This window comes from Leptosomus discolor, chromosome 7, assembly GCF_034619465.1.
Source record: "Leptosomus discolor isolate bLepDis1 chromosome 7, bLepDis1.hap2, whole genome shotgun sequence".
In the NCBI taxonomy this organism is placed as follows: domain Eukaryota; kingdom Metazoa; phylum Chordata; class Aves; order Leptosomiformes; family Leptosomidae; genus Leptosomus; species Leptosomus discolor.
In genome coordinates, this window is record NC_141397.1 from 23,249,516 (window position 1) to 23,267,182 (window position 17,667).

The 17,667-nt window shown below is 37.1% G+C and overlaps 1 protein-coding gene across 1 annotated transcript in view; it reads left to right on the plus strand.

Annotated features, from left to right (window-relative positions):
• Nucleotides 1–17,667, plus strand: part of ULK4 (unc-51 like kinase 4) — a 231,804-nt gene that overhangs the window by 116,523 nt on the left and 97,614 nt on the right. The window lies entirely within an intron of this gene.

A 17,667-nucleotide genomic window follows, 5' to 3' on the forward strand; every position in this document is an offset into this window, starting at 1 on the left:
TTCACTCTCTTAAATACGTTATCACAGAGGCGAAAAAAGCTGTCGCTGATTGTCACGGCCTTGGCCAGCGGCGGGTCCGTCTTAAGGCCGGCTGGTGTTGGCTGTATCTGACATAGGGGAAACTTCTTGCAGCTTCGTACAGAAGTCACCCCTGTAACCCCCCCCACTACCAAAACCTTGCCACACAGACCCGTTACACCCACCCTTTAAATATTTATAGGCATTGATAACGTCCCCTCTCCATCTTCTCTTCTCCAGGCTAAAGATCCCCAGGTCTCTCAGCCTTTCTTCATAAGAGAAATGCTCCAGTCCCTTCATCATTTTCATAGTCCTCTGCTGGACTCTCTCCAGTAGCTCCTTGTCTCTCTTGAACTGGGGAGCCCAGATCTGGAAACAGTACTCCAGGTGCGGCCTCACCAGGGCAGAGCAGAGGGGGAGGAGAGAACCTCCCTTGACCTGCTGGCCACACTCTTCTTAATGCACCCCAGGATACCACTGGCCTCCTTGGCCACATGGGCACACTGCTGGCTCATGGGTGACTCGTCTGCTGGAGAAAATGAGAGTGGTAAATATGGCAAATAATATAAGCTCTAGCACTTAGTGTGAATAGGCAGTTGGTTCTCTATGTTGTAAATGAGCTTTGAGCTAAAGTCCTTTAAGCTCTGCACTTGCATGAGAAGATTGGTACTAGTAGTAACTGATAGCTATCGACATTTCTCTCCAGTCTGTGGGCATACTCAATCTTCAATTCAGCCCTAGCCCTCTATTAAAATGAATCGAAGATAGCTGGGAATGGTTAGGAAACATGTTTTAAAGATCAGGAAATAGTACTTATTTTAATAGCTTTGGTTGTGGTGTTCCTGTCTATTTAATGCTGTTAGAAAAAAAAGTTAATGCAATGGCTCGTTTACTGTATTTCATCTGCTCGTTACTGCTTTTAGGGAAAATCTGCATTTATTAAGGTGTCTGAAATTAGATTCAAAGAGTGATTTTTTTTTTTTTTTTTTTTTTTTTTTTTTTTTTTTTGGTGGCTTCTACAGGCTGGACACTAGTTATAGTTAGGAAACTTCAATTTATCCATAATGAGTATGTCTATTTTTTCTGTTTGTGAAGTATGCATATATCATAGAATCTACTAGATTCAATAGCCAAATTGTATACTGTGGCAGTGTATGTAAAAGTGCTGTGACAGATTAGGAATGTAATCTATGAGGATTTCTGAAAGTGAAAATGACAAAATCCTATTTTAATGGGTAGTTTATAAAGGAAACTAATTGCTTGTTTTGAAAGAGATTTAATATACAAAGATGTGTTAAGGAGAAACTAGTGAAAAAGTGTTAGACTATCCTAGAATTTATGTTTGGAATGATAAAAAATTGAGTTACCATTTAAAGAAGATAAATGTAATGCAAAAATTACTATGAAGAACATTTTAAGAATGAGTATGGCCTAAATCTTTTCCAGACTGACAAATTTCTTACCAATGTGTTGAAGTCTTGTGTCGACATTCAGTAAGGTATTACATTTATTTTCTTTTTAATGCTAAATGAAATGAATAGGAGTGTTTCCAAACACTGAAGAAGATACTGTAAAAGCCGGGAGGGTACAGTGTGTTAATTTCCAGTTTTCAAGGGATAAAATATGGCTCCTCTGGTAGAAACATTTTCTTCGTTACTCTAACTTGCTTAAACACTTTAGTTTCAGGGTGAGGTGCCTGAGAATACTTATCTCTCTTAAATTGCTGACTTGAAAATAGTGTATACCTAAAAGGGATAAGCCTGGACATCAGAATGTGTTCTCTTGGAAATAAAAATGTGTAAGTGTAACTCTTTTGAGGAAGTTGTAGACTGCGATGCAGTTCCCTCTCAGCCTTCTCTTCTCCAAGCTGAAAAACCAAGTGATTTCAGCTACTCCTCCCAAGTCTTGCCCTTTAGACCTTTCACCATCTTGGTCTCCCTCCTCTGGACACCCTAATAGTTTGATGCCCTTATATTGAGGGGCCCAAAACTGCACACAGTACTCAAGGTGAGGCTGCACCAGTACAGTGTGACAGTCATGTCCCTTGACTGGCTAGCTGTGTGTTCTTGATGCACCCCAGGACATGGTTGACCCTTTTGGCTGCCAGGGCACACTGTTGACTTATATTCAACTTGCCGTCAACCCAAACCCCCAGATCTCTTTCTGTGGGGCTGCTCTCCAGCCTCTTCTCCGCCAGTGAAAAGTCAACGAAAGTTTCCTTTACATAGGCGTTTTGCTACAAACAATAGGAGAAAGATTTTACTTTTTCAATATTGTTGTTACTTGTGTTAGACTTTCAACATTTGCTATAACCAGAAAGCTTAAGGCTTGTCTGTGCTGCAGTCAGTGTGTGGTAGCAATTCATGAAGATGTCTCCACCTAACTTTTGAGTTAGTAGCTTAAGCAACATTAATAATGTGGGTACAGCAACAGTGGGCTTAGAAAGTGCAAAGCCTTCTCTGAAGCTTAATAAATACTTGGGCAGTTAGCTGCTGCAGCCATCCTGCCTTGGGTCCCCTAGCAAGTTCAATGTGTAGGATGTCTTCACAGTTAATGGATGGATGTCCTCCCATGCTTGCAAAATTCCAATGTAGTTTGAAGAAGGTCATAGAAGGGCCTGGAACTGGAGTGTCGGAAGTGATGGGAACATGTTCTGGGGACTTAGGGACCACGTGGCAACCACATGCTGCTTGTTTGGAGGGGTGCCATATACCTTCAAGGTGAAGTGTGCCACTTCGTTTATGTTCATTTTATGAATATCATTAACTTGGGATAACAAAGGAAATACTGTATAATTAAAACCTTTGCATATACAAGTTTGAAAACTTTCTAGGAAGTTCCTTGTAACAGCTGCTAGCTTTAAACAGAGTGGGTATGATTTACTTTTTCTCCATAACCTTGAGAAAATTCTTGTCATTGGGGCTTTTATGTTGTTTTTCCAAATGGTATTAGTAGCTGATTTTCAGCTGTTCCTTTAGAGCTACTTAGGTCAAATAGTTTTGACTGGTTTTAATTTAACTTTCTAATATTGAGAGGTCATAATAGTAGTAATTAAATGTATATTTGTTACAAATGACAGAATTTGAGAAGAGCAGATTTTCAGGTTTTTTCATTTACCTGGAGTACATGATTTGTGGGATGAAGAATGGGCCTGTTGGCAGAGTACCAACTCTGAGAGAACTGAGCGCGCTGTTTGCTATTCCTGATGATGATTCATATTTCTTATTGACCCTGGGCAAATTGTTTAAGCCTTCTTTTTCAGATGTGCTTAGTGTGCTTCTGTCCTTTGGGTGTCCGATGAACACCTTTACGCTTATAAAACTTATAAATTTGCACTTGTCATTCTGAAACTAGGCCTGTTTAAGGTCCCAGCTAGTCCTTATTCAAGCATAATTTTTTTAACAAATTTTCCTTATGGTAAGGTAATGTCTGAACTATAAATGTACATCACAGGAATATAGAGATGATAAATTCATTAGGATTTAGAAGGTATTCAGATTTTGTTATGAGAAGCACTGTACAAATTGTAAATAAATGTGAGATGCATATTTCATGACTGTATGTCTATGTAGATAGATTACCAGTAGGATTGCTGGTGGAAAAAGGGAAAATATGTGAGGGGAAGCACAGCCATCCTTTAAATCATTTTACTATCATAAATTGATATTCTGCATAGTGAAACAACTTTTAAAAAGAAAAAAATATTACTAAAGTGTGTCCTTCTATCACTCTTTTTTTTTTTTTAATCTGGAAAATTATTTTGAACCAGTGCTCCTGTTAGGGGAGGGAATAAAATTATTTATAAAATCACCTGAAGCTCTACTTCTGAGAGAAAAATTGAGTCCTCAACATTTGTGACAGCATTATGTTCTTTTATAGGAAGGAAATCCAGCTATTTGCATCTTAAAGGAGTTGCTTTCTTTTGCTAGACACTAATATTTTAGTGTGTATACTACATAACTATTTTTTTTATTTTATATTCAGTGCTAAGGGACATAAGAATACTCATGTATAAACAATATTCTTACGTGTTTCTTGGTAGGTTTTTTATATTCTGTCCCAGAAGTTAAAAATTTTACAGATAATAAACATGAGTCTAAAAGACTTTAATAAGGTTTTAAAGCTAGCTGTAACATACTGGAAAAGAAAATCACAAACAAGTAGTGAAGTGCGTAAGTCCATGCTTTGCAGAAATAGTGGCCATAATTACTGCTGATGGTAGAACACATTTCTAAATTTTATTATGTCTTCTATCTGTTTGATATCACTGTTCATGTGTTATTTTACTGCTCTTCAATAAGCAGGCAAGCATACCGTTTTTGTGGAGTGTTGTGGGTTTTTTATAAAATGTTTCTAAACTAGCCCAAAGTGGATTTTTGTTTTCTTTATTATGATATAATGTCTTGCAACCTGTCTTCTGAAAATATTTTGACAATGCATTTCAAAGAAAAAGTTGTTGCAAAGTAACAATCACTGCCCTTGCACGGGCAGATCTGTCTTTATCACTTCATTGCTTTGACTGTCCCAAGAATGTTTCACAGTGATGCTTCAAAGTGACTTCCAGCCTAGATGAGGCCTCTGATTTTTATTTTTCTTTTTGCTGCCTCTGTGGCTTGGGACAAACAGCCCAATGTTACAGGGACGTGTGGTGATGACGCAGTTTAAACTCTCTTCAGAACAACTAACAAGTAACTATAACCCTGATATTTGTCCAGTGTTATGATATGGAATACAGAACTCCTGTGATCCGTTCAGGGATTGACTTGGATCCAACACAACAGTTGCCCACAAGTCTCCAAACCTGCAAAGAGTGGGGCATCTTCTCATTACTGTGCTGGCCTGTGGCTGTTGCTCAAAATCCGCTAGATTCCTACTACATCTAGAGGGTTGCCTGTTGTCCTTTGAATCCTTGCTGGACCCTAGTAGTTAGCGCTTTCCCTAATCCCCTCCAATTACAAAGGTTGTAATAAGGCTTATTCTAAACAACTTTTAAAAGTTAGCTTTTCTTGGAAGGTTAAACTGGTTAACAATACATAGTTTGTTCAAATACTGTGTTCAGAGAAGAATTTTTAATATATTGTAGATGACTGTAATAGTGCGTACCCTGGACCTTTGACATCTTGGAGCAAGCCTGCTGAATATAGACCCTGATGATCAGGTGACCTGGAGCACATGGCAGACACAGAAAAGCTGAGAGAACGTTTCATACGACCTTTGCAAAGAATCTTGGGGGGGATCTTATTCCTGTCTGTAGCTACCTCGTGTACAGAGAAGCAGCAGCCTGACTTCTCAGCAGTGCACAATGGAAAGCCCAGAGGATGAATGCAAGTTGGAAGACAGGAAAATGCAGCTTGATATAGGAAGAAACTTTTTGCTGTGGGGAGGGTGGACAAACACTAGAACAAGGGCCCAAAGAGGTTGTAGCTTCTCCATCCTTGGAGAGTCCTAAAAGCTGAATGCAGCCTTGAGTCAGCCTGCTTTGACAGGACTGGTTTGGGCAGAGGATTAGACTAGAGAGCTCCAAAAGTGCCTTCAACTGTATGTTATTTTGTGACTGGCCCAATCCAGTCCATCTTCCTAAAAACCAACCAACCAAAAACTGCTCCACAGGTTATCTGTGTCCTACCTGTAGTTAGATATGATAACTCCTCTAGATGAGGATTCAAGTCGGTAATCTCCCAGGTGAGTGTGGGTTTCCAAGCTCTTAATTTGTTTCCTGCTTTCTAGTTCCTTGTATGCTTTGACTTTTAAGTAAGCAAGGTGGGTGGACTGAAGTGGCAATGCTTATTCAGCTGGCTTGGCTCTGCTCCTGTTTCTCCCTTATCTGAGCCAGCTACGCTTTATACTCGATGAGAGTGTTCTTTTATGAACCAAATCCACAACAGACTGTGGGTCAGGGTTGGGTGGATGGAAGTATAAAGTCAGTGAGCATTTCTGCCACTTGTTTTGCCTGGCAATATTCTTGGACATTATGTGATATGCCTTAAATATGAGTCTGCTCTTGTGGTTTTTGAACAGTGTTCTGAACAAATTTTTTAATTAAGTGGTATAAATAAGACTTGGGAAGGGGTAATTTCAATATTGCTGTGGAGAATTTAGGGAAAAGAGGTAATATTTTCCTAATTATTATATTTTTACTTAAAACCCCTGCAGCTCTGACCTTTAAGGGAACATGCTAACTTCAGCTTTGCACCTGACAGCTAAAGTTGATGCTATTAGATTTTTCTTGGAAACCTGGAAGAGTTTTGTCTAAAACTAAATGGAAAACAAGTGTACTTAGATGTTAACTAACACATTTCTTTTTAACTCTGTCGTCTTTAGAACAGTTAAGATTTGTAGAATATTTGAAATATGTACTAGAAGAAGTGTTTAGAATAATTTTATGTAAAAAAACCCACAAACAACCAACCAAACACCAAAAACAAAACCAAAATTAAGGACTGATTACTGAGTACTCTATTGTTAGGTATTTTCATTGATTGTTTTTCTGCAATGTGGACATCCTATAAAAACCTGATGTTTTCTCACACTAACTAAGGATGGTTTGAATCCACGTATAGTTCAAAACACTTAATAAAATATGGGAAAGATGAATTTTTGACCAGAAAGGGAAATCATATTTCTTTCATTTGTCATTTTATATTGATATATAGCTTTAAGTAATAGTCTCCAGGATTTTATTTCGTAGTACATTCTTCTGTCTAGCCCATTCCATCAGGAATTTCTGTTCGTGTTCCCCCAATTTTGTCTGAATGAGAGGAATTTATGACCTTTCCTGTGGCCACTGAATGTTGTACCAGGAATTTCATTTCAGTCGTCAGATCAGTCTGTTAGTCTCGGAAACTTAAGACAGAAGGATATTGAGCTTATGTTCTTTAATGATGGATGTCACCAGCAGCCAGAGTGAGAGAGAAGGAGTGACCATCACCAGGACTGCCCTAACACTTGGATAGTCACAGAGTTGGTGTTCATGTCCTCTTCCCTCTCGGTTTACCTGCAACTGTGGAGTGTTTTAAGGTCTTACAAAGTTCACAGTGCAGACTTTCTGGATCAAGGGTTTTTTTTACCCCTTTGCAACAGTTTTGGCTTGAGTCTTTTTTTTTGGTAGTCATGAAGCTGTTTAGCATTCACATATTCTTTCATCATGCTTGATTTGATAGAAGTTTTGTACATAACCTTTAGGACTTTGTGAGTATTCATGTGATTAAAATCCTCTCAAGTTTTTTTGGCACCTAATACTACTCCATTTCAGTTTAATTTGCACTGCTTTTCGAAGGAACCCTGAAACCTCTATATGTTCTGGAGTATTGCACAATGTGTCTGCCGTCAACAGTCCCGACTCTGCATACACAGTGATGCAAGATGTGTTGCCATTATCACTTGGGAATGAGATACATGGTTAGATTAAAAAACACAGTCTAATAAAAACATCTGGTTAATCCTTAGTCCTGGTTAGAAAAGTAAATATAGATTGTAAGAGGAAGTATTACAATGGTAAGCAGAAAAACATTGTGCCATATTAATCCATGCATGGATTTCACGTTTCCCAACTCAAAAAGGTTATAGTAGAACTGCAGAAAATGTAAAGAGGCACAGATGATCAAAGGTCTGGAATGGCCACTCTGGAAGAGATTACTGTTCCATAGGCTTTAATCTGGAAGGTGACGATTGAGGGGGAAGTACGATATAAACACATACATAGCATACACTCATGAGTGGCTCATACAAGGTGAATAGGGAAGAGTATTGCTGTTCACTATATTTTCTAATATAAGAACTAAAGAAAGCTTGCAGTTGGGATCTTAAAAACTGATAAAAGGTGATACTGCTTTCTCTAGGCTTAAGTACAGCTGTGAACTGTGCCATAGGGTCCTCCGTTTACTTGAATTGAAAAACAGCCTGGACAAAATAATGGAAGAAAAATCTATTGAGAGCTATTATGTTCAAAAGATCTGTTTCTGTCTCAAATTCATTGGGCTGTGAATTCCTAGAGGCTGGGCAAAGTGTTCTGTATACCTGGCTTATACTTGTAGAGCTTCTTCTGTTGCCAAGTGTTTTGGACAGGTTGGAATAGGTGGACTTGTTTGAACTGAATCAAGTTCTGCTCTATAAATGAAAATGCATGCATGTGAACCTTTCTGTATTGTCAGTTTTTAGTTATTAGCTGTAGAAGTTTCTCTTACCACTCCTACTTTTGTAGGAGAAAGCAGATTATTTATTTGACTTAAACGGATTGACTTGTTTTCTGAAGCAACTGTTATTTCTTTGAGAAATCAGCAAGTTGAAAGTACACAATATTAGCTTTGAGTTATGAGGTTAATATTCAGTCTGTGCTGTTTATTTGATTGGATGCAAATATGTTGGTATTAATGACTACATGAGTTAAAAATAAACAGTAATTTTGAGAATTCAGAAAGGGCATAAATTTTTTATTTAAGCTCTTATCTTTACTTGTGTGAATTAAAAAATATATAACATTTAATATTAAGCTCTCTTTGGTTCTTTAGTTCCAGCAGGGTTTACTTGTGTGAGTGTAGGTATCTGTCTATATCTCTAGTAGTTCCTGATTTAAGAAATGTTTTGGAAATTTCTTCTTGATTAAGGAAAATAATAATAATAATAATAATCCATTCCTGTTTTTAAGTTGCATCCTGCTTCATCTCAGTATGAGTTATTCAGTAGGAATATCCTGAATTTTTACCATCATTTCCTAACATCAATTTTATCCTAAGTATTTCTTATTAGAATTTACATTGTCTTGTTTTATATGTTAGGAAATATGTATCCTTAAACAGATAGCATATGCAAAAAGGCATTTTTCACTTACTCAAAAAGGCTTTTTTTAGACTACCAAAAGTAGTTAGGTTCTGTAATTTGAGGTAATGTTGGGGTTTCTTTCAGTGTGTATTTGTGTTTTGGTATAGAGAAACTTTTTGGAAACTGTGGCCACAAAATGGAATATGTACTCTTAAGAGTTTTCATGCTAAAAATTATGTATGATTTTTTTTTTTCCTCATTTCAGTTCAAGAAGAATTATTACAGATTATAAGGCTTGTAAGTGCTTTTATGTTTTTAACTGGATATTTAATATCTATGATAAAACTGTGTGTTTAATGGTGCTGGTATAATATTTATTTATTATGCTAAAATAGTTCTGAATACTGGTATGTCTCAAGTAGTATGTAATTCATAAATAAATAAAATAAAGTTTTCTACTTAGAAAAGTAATTTATAAAAAATCAAATATTTATCCAAATTACAATTGAAGATTGTGTAGTTGTGCATGTAAATATGTGTCTGTCTTGCCATGTGTTTAAGCCATTGCAGTTATGTCTAAAAATCAGGTGGTACCTAATCTACTTCCCATGTTAATTCATGTTCATTTATTTTAATGGGAGTTTGATTCATCTGAGGGATCTTGTTTGCATAGAGAATGTTGGGAACTTTTCTGTTTGAATAGACTTCTTTGAGGGTTTTTCATGCTTTCTTTGGCTATTGTGGGTAACTTGGGCTCCGTATGAAATCTGGTTATTGTCATACCTTATCTCTTTAAGGTCTTTTTTTGAAGTACGGTGGTGATAATGTTACTTTTTGTACAGGCAACTATAAAGAACATAAAAAAGGCTGGACCAGGTCAGATCAAGGATCTTGGCTAGCCTGCTGGTTTTGCATGTGATGGTGGCCACAGGTGGATGTCTAGAAAAAAGTTATCAGGAGTAATCCTATCTGACATGTCTGCTAAGTACTTTCTCTACATCCAGCCACTTTCAGCTCAAGACCTTTCTGAGCTGGCTGTAGTTACTATGCGTGTTCAGTATTTGCAATGGACATCTTTTTCATGGCCTTGTCCAACCCTCTTTGTAGGCCTGTATATACTGCTAGAGTTCCCGGCACCATGGCAAGGCACTGCACAGCCTGACTTTGCATTACCTGGGTATTTTTAAATGGAAGCTGTTCCACATTTCTGGTCATTCCTGCTGCTTTCTCAGAATATTTTCCATTTTCATATGTGATTTTTGAGATGTAGGACCAGAGTGGAGTGTTCAAAGGGTAGATGAGCTGTGGGTTTATACAGTTGGCATAGTGACATTCTCCTTTTTTATTATTTTTTTCCTTCTTTTCCTTACGTTTCACTTTGGTTTTTTGACTATTATTGAGCTGTCATTTGTGTGAAACAGTCTTTCCTAACCTGAGATGATTAGTTAATGTATGGTTAGTACTTTTTGCTCACCATGTACATTGCTTTATGTACATTAAATTTCAGATGCAACTTCAAATACAATGTTTCTCCCTCCATTTACACAGATTCCCTCTCTGTGAACAAGTTTCAGAGTTCTCTGTTTAACATAGCAAATTTCTACGGAATTTGTATTCCATTAAAGCTCTTTTTACTCAGTCATTATAATTGGACAATTTTCACACTTATTAGAGAAAAAATATTTGGGAGGTGGTTGGGGACGTGTGAAGGATAATTGCACTCCTTTTTAATTAGAGATTTAGCTGGTATCATCATCTTGAGAAACCACATTTCTTCTGTCACACCCCTTTCTTCTAAATGTTTCTTAGCGTTTGCTGCCTTTCTCCTACATTTTAATTTAAATAATGCAGCAAAGGTAGTTAATCTTCTGGATTGGTATCTGGTTCTGCTGTGAATAAAATTAAACAAATTAAATTTTTTATCTTTCATCATCCATCCTCCCCCACTTTTGTTAGTAGCTGGTAAATCTCACCTCCTGTTCTTTAGGCTTTTCTTCTCATTTTCAGTCTTGCAATGCCCACATTTCATTTTATTTAGTTCTTGTCCTCTAATCAAGTTGTATTTTTGTAATATTCATATATATATGTATAAAAAATAAACATACACATATATGTGACACTATTACGTTAGAAATGTCAATATCTTTGTGACTTCACAAATGTTCTTCATACTGGATCGTGTGACAAGAAAGAAATGTGCCTGGTCCCAGGAGTCAGTTGATTGTGAGCAGGGGAAGAGGAAGCGGGAAGTCAGCTTTTGGAAGCTGACAGGGCTGCTGCATGCCCCAGGGCTGGCTGGAGTGCAACCCTGCAGCCTTCCCTTTCTCCCATCCCAACTTGGCCAGTCACTGAATTACAGGTTGAGCCTAGGGGCACGTGGAGACCCCATGAAGAGGAGGAGCTGTAGCACCGTGCTGCAAATGTGTGAAACACAGGTGCTGCAGAAAAATTGACTGGTGATTCTTCCTTATGTGAGACTTCACAAGTCTGGTACCAGATTATGTCCTTCATGGATTAGAAGTTACAGGGAGAAATCCTGACCTTACTATAGTGTGTGTGAATTTTATGAGAAATTTTAAATGGGTCATATACAAATAAATCATTATCAATGAAAATGTTCACCCAAGTGATTAATTTCAACATTTAAGTATTTATTTTTGCTGTAGAAGCAGTATTAAAGCAAAATCTCATTTCTTCCAAACTTTGTGTTTGTCAGGCTGCTTAAGACCAATCTGTCCATTTACTGTTCCTGCTAATGCAAATATCAAGGCAAAGAAAAAGTGTTTAAGGAAAAATACATACTGAAGTAAAGCTGAGATGCATGCTTTTCAGAACAGGGGTTATTGATCTTACAACCAGAATTTAATGTGACGTTATCACTGTCCTGTCAAACAGCTGAGGTATATCTCTTGATCTCATCTGAATAAATATTGGTGGAGGAATGTGGCAGTTGCTGACTGTACTTTTATTGACCAGCTGCATTCTGATGACTAAGGTAATAAGCTATTGTGTGCTTCACAATAGAGCTTGTAAAAGAATATTGAATGTCCGTGAATGGTTTCTGGCTGGCAGAGGGTTCCACATTATGCTTCTGAACTCTGATCGTTTGTCTAGAAATTTGTCTGGTTTGGCTTCAATCACGTATAATGTGTTCCCTATGTTAATGTCTTACTGAAGAGTTCATATTGCAGGATGATAATTAGATTTTAGAATGTCAGTCTTCCAAAAAGCAAAACAATTTAAATCTTAATATTCTGCTTTTGACTTTCTGTTTTTAACTGTAGTCCTTTACTTGTTCTCTCATATGCTTTGTTTCTAAATATATTTTGTTTTATATAATGTTTTTATAGGCAAGCTTAAAAATCATTGCTTGGCTAAAGTAGATTTATAGTCAAATATATGCAAAAAAGATGAAGCCTACCATGATCTAATCTTAGTTTACCCACTGTAACTTTCTAATTACAACAGCAGCAGCATCTTGAAGACTCAGCTGAAATTTTGGTCTCTTTTTCTCTCAGGTTTCTTTCAAATCCCTTCTTTGTATTACAAGGTTCAGCTTCTGCCCCTTGCTTGCTTTGAGCAAATAGTTCTTTACTGCTTATATGGGTACAGGAACTAAAATTGTGCCCTACAACTGGTTTCTTTCTTTTTCAGATACTTGATTCCTTTTAAATTGCTGCCTACCAAATCAAATAATAACCTGTTCAAACATAGTGGTGCTAAATACAGTGTCTGACAGTTTTCACTCTGCAGTTTAAGTGATGTCCATAAATTCATGCCTGTGGCAGATACTTAAGCACTGTTTGGTGGATTACATTGCTTTTAGATTTCCAGTGCTATGTCATGTGATTTGGTATGGAGTTTGGCAATAAATTAGATGGTGTACAAGGACAAAACAGATTTCTTTTGATTACTTTACTTATTTGAGTAAAGTATCCTTTCTTTTTGGTGCATACTTCATTCATTTGACTAAAGCAGAAGGGATGCGTACGAGGGTCGATGGCGCCTTTCACTACTGCAGAGAGCCAAAGATTATTCTGTAAACAGTCCAATTAATTTGTTACTGTATATTGTGAAGTTCCACATTTGCGCCCTGTAACAAGTTCTGGAGCAGGATTTAAATTCACTGCACGTAGCTATCTTTAGGGCTCACATCTGGATGGCACTGCAGGAGCATATTGCTGAAAGCAAACAGACTAGCAGTTTTGATGGTAACAATGGAGTCTGAGAAAACACTGGATGCCTGAATAAGATTCCATTAAAAAGAGGGGGTGTGGGGGTGTGTGAGAGGGATGTCTAATGCAGTCTATCTAATGCAGAACTCTCCAGAGAGTGAAGTGGGGATTATGCCTGCTGCCCTTCTTATTAAAGACTGGTATAGAAGATGCTTGTTGGGCGAATGGTATCTCCACAACAGACGCTCTACTACTCGTGAATACGTTTCTAATTATATCTTAATGATCTCAGCCACAAATAGGAAAACAAAAATCTTTGTCTCCCTGAGTGGTTACCTTAGTGCCTGCAGGATTGGCAAGGTTTGGATTATCCATCTCCTCTCACTAATCCCAGGGGACTTCATTGTGAGAAATGAGACTTGTTTATGATAGTGAATTAAATTGCTGTAAAAGGTTATTTCAACAGACAGTTGGGAAATCATAATAAAATAATTTAGTAAAAATGGGAGCTAGAGTATGCCTAATGAAACATGATTAGATTTAATTTTCTTGCTTTTTCAGTCATTAAAGGTACATTATCCTTCCTCAGACCTCATTTGGGCTCCTTGCCACAGACCCACTCTTAATAACAGACTGAAACTTGCATGTTCCATTAGGATATGAAAATGGCTAATGATACCCTACTCTCCTCTCCCTGCCTTTTGTAAAATTTGTGTTACCAGCTTTTCAGATATATTTTAGCTGTTTTCCTCTTTCATCCTTTTATTCCCCCTCTCATCTATTGTACACATTTTTCAGTATGAATAACTACTCAGGAAGGATAGGTTGAATGAAATGAAGTAAAATACTAGTATGGTTACCTTAACTGTAAAATGGCTTATTATGAGTAATTAAAAAATTAACTCCTTTAGTTATTACCCTGTGTTCTAACAAAGTTAATATTTTAATCAGTTCATATGAAACATGTTTCTATGCTGTCTTAATCTAGTGGTCCAATTATTTGTGTGGTGTTTTTATTTTTCTTTATTCTTTCCTTTTATGGTGCAATGACACATTGTGGGCTAAAATTTCTGTCTGGCCTCTAGTGATAATAAATGTATTTTATGCCTCTCTCTTAGTATCAAAATGTACTTTGATCTAAAAGTATCCAGCTCATTTTTGGGCTATGAGTTCCTATGAGAATAAAACTACTCTTTGTTGGTAGACAGCTTGGGCAGAGCCACAGAACCTTGCTGACAGGAACTGGTCATGGCTTCATGGTTTTCAAGACTCGAGTGTGTTGTTTGAGGGAAGAGGTATTTTGTTATTTCTGTGTTTCATGGTGTTCTAATTTGAATGTAGGTTTCACTGAGAAAGGCTGCTTGTGTTCAGGGTGAAATTTCAGCACAAGTTGGTATGGAAGGCAGAGGAGAAAGGCAGAGCTCAGGGTAGCCAGTAAACTGTTAATTAGGAATGCCTTAGGGGAAGGGGCCAAGTGTAGATCCCAAGTTCAGAATCACCCGGAGAGAATGGCTGATGTTGGGTTTCTGAAGCTCAAAATAAGTACTTTGACTACTAGGCAAGATGTTTTACTAACATCTCTCACCATCTCCTACTGCAGTTGCTTTTGTTTTGTATATATTAAATTTTCCTTGTAGCAGAGGCTTCTGATGATCTGGACTTTCACTTAAAATGAAGAGAAATTAAAGGACTTCAGTCTTCTTCACTTCATGTGAGATAGCGAACCACTGTGGGGTACAAGTAGTGTGAGAACCTAGGGAGTGTGTCAGTGCTGACTGGGAATGTTTTCTGAGGTCTTGGGCATTTGAGGGAATGGAAGATCTAGCTCTGTTTTGAAACAACATAGAGTTTCCAGTCATTCATTTTTCAGTGTTGCTAGAGTAGTTTCATTTGAATTTTGTATGTCATAGTTAAAATAATTTACAAGAAAAATCTGTGTGTATATGCATATTTATATGTGTGTATATATATATTTATCCTGTCCCTTTAAAACAATAGACCTAAATTCTCATACAGTGATTTAGTATCTGTTTACTATTGAAATGAGCTACATGAGGGGTGGGGGGAATGGTCACTTTTTGGGAGTGTCTTTCCACTCTGTCTTTCCAGTGCCTTCATAGCATATCTCCTATGTTTCCAAGCAATGTCTTCCTTAACGGTGACCAAAAGCAGGAATATTTGAATTGAACCTATGCTCAGAAGAAAACACATATTTGGAATATATCTCTGTCACTATCTAGAATTTATTTTTGTAACCTATACCAATTTTCAGACCTGTATTTCTAAAGTTCATTTCTTGAATCAATATGTAGGCACCTAAGTAGAAATGACTTAGTGGAAGAGGTGGGGCAAGACTATGAAGAAAACTATAATAAATCATTTGGAGATTACCCTGGAAAGATGTGCGGATTAAAAAATGGTGTTCAACATATTCTTAATAATACTAATAATAAAATGCAGAATAACGTCATCTGTCTTTGAGAAAGAAGTAGGACTTATTTAGAAGATCTTCCTACTTTGCTGGTGTTAGTCATTCTTGATTCTGTCTTTGACCTATCTGCTAATCTCCTATAAAAATGGAATAAATAATGGGTGAGATTATATGTAGCAGCAAGAAGTATGCTCTAAGTCACAGCATCTGATGCTACTTCGCAAATGCTTATGAGAGGCAGAATTGGTGTCCTTTCCTTATATTCTTGTAGATCCGAGTCAAGCTTTTAAATCTAAGTTGTGCCTTTGCTCCTCTTTGAAATGTAGAAGTTGACTTCAGAACAACTGAGAGTGAAGGTTTTCAGAAGTGGTGCTTGGCTTGTTCCAGGCAAGTGCACAAATTGAGCCTCAGGGAGTACCAGTGGGGTACCAGCTGACCCAGTAGTGCTTGAGTATGTTTGTACCATGAATTTTTTCAAACTGTCTACTGCCTGTCACTATTGAAATTGCCACCATGGGATCAAGACTCAGGCCATTCTGAAATTCATTGTGCTATACTTTTTTTATACATTCAGTGAAGTAATTTCTGTTTTCTGTCTTTTCTTCCTAGTTCAATATTCTGGGGGATGAGAACTGTCCATGCTTTATGTCTGTGTCTTTTATTTAATAGCAGCTGTTATGTCAAAACATGGTTATTGTCACTCATGTGACTAAATCCTAGAATCATAGAAGGATTTGGGTTGGAAGGGACCTCTAAAGATCACCTAGTTCCAACCCCCCTGCCATGGGCAGGGACACCTTCCACTAGAACAGGTTGCTCAAAGCCCCATCCAGCCTGGCCTTTGAACACTGCCAGGGAGGGGGCAGCCACAGCTTCTCTGGGCAACCTGTGCCAGTATCTCACCATCATCACAGTAAAGAGCTTCTTCCTAATATCCAATCTAAACCTCCCCTCTTTCAGTTTAGGTATCACCTTAAATTCACAAGAATAGTAATTTATTAGCACATACAAATGTCTATTATTATAAACCTCATATTGCAATTATGTTTTGAATAATAATTATTATTTTAATTGCTGTTCTTGTTAGCTTGCATTTCTTTCTCCATTTTACTTCCTTTTCATCCATTCTAGTTCAGATGCTGCTTTCTAGTCTAGCATCACTGGCAGGCCACTGCCAGCTAAGGAAGCAGTTGTCTTCCAATATCAGTGAATTTCAGTGGCTGGCGGATATAATTCCTGTTGAATGATGTTGCATTCATGCTGTCAGTATTTTATAGAGCTAAAATGGGGCTGTTACTTCATAAGTATTTTGCTGAAATACAGATCTGAAATGCAACCTACTAAAGTGAACTTAATCACGTTCACTTTTCGTGGGGTCACAGGTAGAGACAGACTAAGTATTAAATGCAAAACGGGAAGAAAACAAATAAAAATAATAAATAAAGATCATGTCAAAAGGAAAAAAAAGTTATTTCTATCTCAGACCAACATAACCAAAATATGTATGTCATCTTTGGTTCTGCTGCCACAGGCAGAACTAATTTAAAAGCAAACTCTGTGTAGTCTGGAAACTGCAGCAACATCCTAGAACAACTTAAGCAAGGAGAAGGTACTGTCATTGAACCTTGAAGTTCTGTCTTTTGAGTCTCTAGGTTTATTTTTTCCTTTAAATTTTTTCATCCTAACTATGTGCTGTTACTTCTGGTAAAGTATAATAAATAATATTATAATTATAAAATTATAATTTCTGTAATTATATATATTTTTATAGTGTTTGATTTAAGTCTTGGGCCAGTCATGGATTGTCTTGTCTTGACCATGAATATTAAGCAAAAAAAGTCATGCCAAATAAAATCTCCCTATTTTGTTGGGGTATATATGAATCTCATTCTTAAGCAAACAACTTTAATGTTGAGAGTTAATGTTTATTGATGAGTATGTTTATTAATGATAAGTAGAGTTATTTAACTATTTTTTAGTTACTCTTAATAAACACAGTGTTTTGCTAGGTAGAGTTTTCACTTATAGCAATCAGTTCGTAATTTCTGTTGCCATGTATGCCTATAGTAGCAATATAGTTTGCTTAGAGCATAATTGCTTGTCTATCTACGCCCACAACAGGAACATGAAAGAGTTGTACTCTCTGTCATGGGATAATAATGCTGCCTGTATTCAGCACTCCTGCCAGTCTGTTCATTGAGGAATATTGTTAGCACCTCCCTGTTTCCTGCATTGTGGCTTGCTGCCTTGGTGTAAACTAACAGAAGATGTAGATTGCTGCTATAG